Raw genomic sequence first — 6,063 nt, 5'->3', positions numbered from 1 at the left:
TTCTAGTTTTTGGCTAACTTGAACTTGTTATATTGACCTTTTTGTTTAAGTAGTAAATTACCATTATTGAGCTTTAACATGACACCATAATCAGCAGCCTATAATAAAAACTAACTTTACACGGACAATATTGCTAAGCACAAATTTGGTTAGCTGGAGATGACGTTACCAAAGTGATACACGCTGGCACACACAGAAAATCTGGATACACATTAAGTTATATATATTACATGAAATAATATCGTATCTCGCCAACTCCACTTTGTCGATGAAAATGTCTCATATAATGTAAATCACAAGTAAAATTTACCAATACCAAGTCTCCTACAATATTCTAGGATGATAGAGAATACTGTAGTTATGCAGAAAGTATCTTACCAAGCAACTTATGTAGATGTTAAAGAAAGTTATATATAAATGTATTTTTTTAAGAGAGATTTTCCTTGAAATTATGCTTTACCAAACTCAGATTTAAAATTAACTATTCGCAATTGGAGTGACGCTTGTCTTCGTTTCTGTATTACCTCCAGACCGCTGCGCGACTATCATTCAGCATGTTTTTAAAGTCAATATACTTCACAGCATTTCGGTGAAAATTAGGCCTGTTATTAATGCAGAGGGCACTGTTAGTTGAAGAGGATTTACGAAGAATTTATTATTAATCCTAAATTCCGGGACTCTGCCTATGCCAGATTACACAAAATCATTAGTACATCTCACAGTATGTTTGAATCTCAGAGCCTTCAGTGAAATAATTTTATTTTCATTTTTTATAACTAACAATACTTTAAGAGACTTTATTTTCAACTCAAGAATCCGATTAAATAGTGAACCTAATGTCCTTATATAACAAAAATTTGTCAAAAACAAAAAAGAATAAGGAAAATTGAAGAAAGAAGAGAAATCCAAATCCTAACGGTGGAGCGAAGGAAACAGTCAACTGAACTGTTCATATCTGATGCCACCAGCACCGGCTTTTGTTCAACTTTTCAACTGTTTAGGATGGGTTCGCTGGAAAAAAAAAAAGAAAAAGAAAGAAAAATAATAATCAGATAGAAAGCGATCCAAGATGAATGTTGAGGTTAGATCAAGTGGATGTTTAGGTTACTTGAGGTTACTTGCATGCAGATGGCCGAAACATCGGACACGCAATTTCACTCGGTATTACATGCTATGCCAATATTGGAAGGGACGCATTAAGATTTATCGCAGCGGAAATTTCTGTTGTACATTTTCTCCTGAATGATACACCTGTGGGTCGATCTGGGTATCATCTGGCTATCCGTTGAAGTTGTGTCGTAGTGGTACTTGTTTGATGGATTAATTCATTGCGTTGAAAAGTGAAGAGGGGCTATATCGTATTACTTTTTTTTCTTACAAAGATGCCAATTTTTGTGTATCGTGTATAATATCTTGAGTCTCAATTGATCTTATTTTATGTAGTGTGTGTTTTATTCCGGCAAAATGCAGATTGTATTTATGATGCAGTTTCAGATGTATTCTTCTTTTGTATCAGCAGTTTTGCTTCCCTTAGGTTATAAAATTATTTTTCAATACTAAGAAAATTAAGTTATTCATATTGGTGGTCTATTGTTAGGTTGACATATATATATATATATATATATATATATATATATATATATATATATATATTATATTAAGCCATTTACCTTAGCAAGGGATGACCCATGAAAAAGAACTACACAGTCATCACTGCTGCCGTCATATCTGAACACACACACACACACACACACACACACACACATATATATATTATATATATATATATATATATATATATATATTAAGCCATTTACCTTAGCAAGGGATGACCCATGAAAAAGAACTACACAGTCATCGCTGCTGCCGTCATATCTGAACTGTTGTGTATGGGTGAAAGCGCTGTACATCAAAATTCCGTAATACTATCCCCCTTACAGGGACTTGGAACAAGTACTTTCGTAGTATATTCCTGGTCCCTGTTTCACTTACCTTTCTACCGTGGATTTAAGGATGTCCTCAAGTACGTGATTCCTTCGTGCTACATTATATATATATATATAGATATATAGTATATATATATATATATATATATATATATATATATATGTATATTATATATAATAAATCTATATATATATCTTATATCTATATATATAATATAAATATATATATAACCTTATATTATATATATATATATAGTATATGTGTGTGTGTGTGTGTGTGTGTGTGGATTAAATTTTGTGTATATGTGTATGTCGGTTTATTTGGTGGTTACGGAATTAATATGATAAACTACTCATTCTTGGAGCAAAGAATGCGGATAACGCACAACTGGGAAGTCGGAGATCAGAATGAAAGTTTTTCAAATGATTATATGGAACGGGAAATATTTTCACCCTTAATCTCAGTCAGTTGTCAGAATCAGCTCAAGCTCTCAAAGTGACGTCGGTTTTGAATACCTTAAGCATATAGGTTAACATTGATCGGTCGATTTTAATGAAACTGGTGTTACAAGAACCTCAGCTGTAGCACTTGGAAGCGAAGTTATGATGATGATTATTTGTTTGCAATATTACGAAATCAGTTGCTTTTCTTGTCTTTATGGATTAGGTTTTTAGTTTTCATTAATTAGTGTTGTCATACATCCGTTGCTTACTCTGTTCTTAATCTTCCTTTATTGATGTTTCTTTATTGCTTGACTTCAGCTCTTTGCTTGCATTTCCTGATGGGATAATCAAATATTGTTTCTTGAGTTTGACACTCTACCATACATCCAGGCACTTATCCGTCCTTCTAATCTTGCAGGTATCCTGATTTTAATTTTCCGATGTCGTTACCAATTGCCCTTGGTCAGGAGATGCTACTGAGTATTGCTTGTTAATCGCAAAATAATTCGACTAAATTTATAGTGAGCGAGAGCCTTAATTTTTTTCTTTTTTTTTTTACTTACTTACTGATATCCGTGGCCGCCTTCCTTTTACTCGAAGTTTATTGGCCAATCTAATAACCTTCCATTTTTGCACTGTAAACAATAACAATGGTAATGTACAAAAGGATAATTTTTCTTCGTGCGATGCCATGGAAATACCCATCCATGATGTGATACCCATAATTATAGGTTATCCTATCTCTTGGTCATCTTAAGAATGTTCGGCCGAACATTCTCTCGTTCATTATAGCGTCAACATCCTGTCCGCGGGAGGTTCAGACGAATGTTTCAGAGTAAATTCATCATCCAAGGTCGAGATGGTCACACACCCGTCTCTGTATTTGCCGTATCGGGCAACTTCGTTCTCTTTCTTCCGTTAAGAAACACGAAGATTTCTCGTCATATTTAGGCTAATAGTACGCTTTACAGGCCCGAGTTATTTCCTCTCCAGCTGAAATAGTCCGTGCGTGTGTGTGTGTGTGTGTGTGTGTGTGTGTGTGTGTGTGTGTTTTTTTTTTTTTTAAAGATTTCGCCATTGAGAAAAGTCCACGTGCTCGTCATACTGAAAGTGTAATTTACGCTCGAATGAGTTTCTTGTGAAGAGTATCATCAAATGCAATGAATTCTTTATAGTTTACATCTTGCGTTTGAAAAAAAAAATTCTTTGTAAAGAAACTTTCCATATTTTTCTGTCCTCAACTTCAACTGTAACAGTAAATTCTTACCCTTTGTACTCTTGTGTTAAGGTGTAAATCCCTCCTGTAGATTTGCATGAATGTGTATTTTGCACTGGCATCTCTCTCTCTCTCTCTCTCTCTCTCTCTCTCTCTCTCTCTCTCTCTCTCTCTCTCTCTCAAATTTGCGTTTATCATTTTTCAATAAAATAATCCGTTTCCTCATTTATAATGGGAAGTGCTTCGAAAACTTGGTAGGAAGAATCGGTCAAAGTCGAAATTAATTATTCGCGAACATTACAGAAACCTGGAAATCAAAAACCAACTAGGAAATTTCGAATTTAGAAAATGATAGATAAATAAATAAATAAAGAAAATAAAAAAATAAAATAAATAAAGAAAATAAAAAAATAAAATAAAATAGATTTATAGTCTGGATCAGGTCACACCTGTCTGAAATTGGAAACTTGGATGTCAAAAAAAATAAAAAAAATAAAAAAAAAATAAAAAAAAATAAAAAAATAAATAAAACCACAAGAAAGATTTTGGCCATTTTGCCCTTGCGTCAATAACGCCATCAAACGGTTTCGTTAGGCGAAAAAATCGACACGGGGTTCTGAAGTTTTCGAAAGGTGGTGATCAGCTTTGAAAAAAGTGGACAGGGTCATGTCCAAGTAGATTCTGCTTTGCGATATTCGTATTCTTACTCTAAAGAGAACGGACAGACAACCACGTAAGTAACGGAGCTCACGTTCAGATTTGCAGAATAACACTAGGTAGTTGTGTGACAATAGTTTAGAATACTCAGGAGTGAGTCATTCCTAGATAAGTTTAATATGAGCGATACAATAGTTTTTAAGGCGCAACTTGAATAACATAACGAAACACCATTCCTTAATTGTGCACCACAGGAGGGATTATCAACGGCAATATTTTGAAGCTTTATAAAGTTAATCCTCGGTCATCTAATTGTAGCACACACACACACTGGGGTGTGTTATTACTTACCCTTTCACATTTTCTAACTCTATTGCTTATTGCAGACCCTGTCTTAATGTTGTATAAGTTTCCAGTTTATTTGGTCCGTCCCTTTTTTCAGAAAAAAATCGACTTGACTTTTTTAAAGATTATTAATCAGTATTTTTTAAAGCTATATAGCTCTCTTTGTCCTTTCCCATTCAGTTACTTCTTTCCCTCATGTTGAGACCAAAGCAAGAGCTCTGCCAGTGTCAGATAAGAGAGCGTTTGGGTTAGCGCCCCTGGTCACTAATAATTGCCATAAATAACGAATCTCAGACCAATTAGAGAGGTATTGCTTCACTATGTGTCGTCATTTACCTAAAATGGTCACGTGCATTTCTTGTGCAGATATAAGTAAGTTTTGCCACTGAAGCCCAGAAAAATGATGTAAAGGTTTACGTGCCTTAAACATAGGCAAACATAGCCTCAAGATTTTTTTTCTTTTATTTATTTATTCATTTTACGGTGAGGTACTGCCCAAATATGGTCAAGCTCCCAAACGTTGCCAACTTCGAACACCAGTTTTCCCCCCAGCAACTCAACCAACCGCCCACGCACGGTAGTGTTCCTGTTGTATTAGTAGATAAGAATCGAGTGCTTTCAGTGGGGCTCGTAAGCATTGTACATCAGCATGCGGGTAGAACATCACCTAGTAATGCCTCTCCCAGAGGCCCACGATGTTGGGGGGATCCAGTTCCGAGATTTGAAATGCAGTTGATCCAGAATTAGGTTGACCTGATCGGGGCAGACTTGCTTTTACCTTCTAAGTCGGAAAACAGTTGTTTGTGTTGCTCATTTTCTTGGATGACTCTTTTGCCCGTCTGATAGTTGTTCTAGGATTCATATCCCTGTAATTAGAATCTTAATAGTGTTGATAGCATTGAGCTGAATGAAGTTAATTGATAGTTACTATTTAATTTACTTAGGCCCAGTGATGTCTGTCAGAGCCTTTCGAATTAAGAAGAAATTTAGTAAACAATAATGTGATATCGACGAGAAGTGAGAGTGCCCACTCTGAGACCTTTTGTTTTTTATGGCGCGTCAGCCGAGATCAACATTGGTGCTAAACAAAAAGAGATATTAAGGAATTTATTTAAAAGTAATTCTCTTGCTAATAAATCTGCATGATATTGTAAAACTGTATTCACATTTCAACATTCAGTTTTTAAGGTAGCACGTATCAGACCTACCGGGCTTATCAAACTAACCGATGGTAGGAGAGAGAGAGAGAGAGAGAGAGAGAGAGAGAGAGAGAGAGAAGGGTCGGAATGGGAGGTTCAAAATGCAGCGGAACAAACAAGATAATTAGAACACGTCGTTACCACTATGAGGGGAGTGAAAGGGGTCAAGACAGACCAGCGTAATAAAGTTAATGGAGTTGGATAATCACAATATATTTTCCCAAAGCGCCTCTTTAAGAACGAACAAAATGCCATA

This window comes from Macrobrachium nipponense, chromosome 29 (genome assembly GCF_015104395.2).
Source record: "Macrobrachium nipponense isolate FS-2020 chromosome 29, ASM1510439v2, whole genome shotgun sequence".
In the NCBI taxonomy this organism is placed as follows: domain Eukaryota; kingdom Metazoa; phylum Arthropoda; class Malacostraca; order Decapoda; family Palaemonidae; genus Macrobrachium; species Macrobrachium nipponense.
This window is presented reverse-complemented; position numbering follows the sequence as displayed.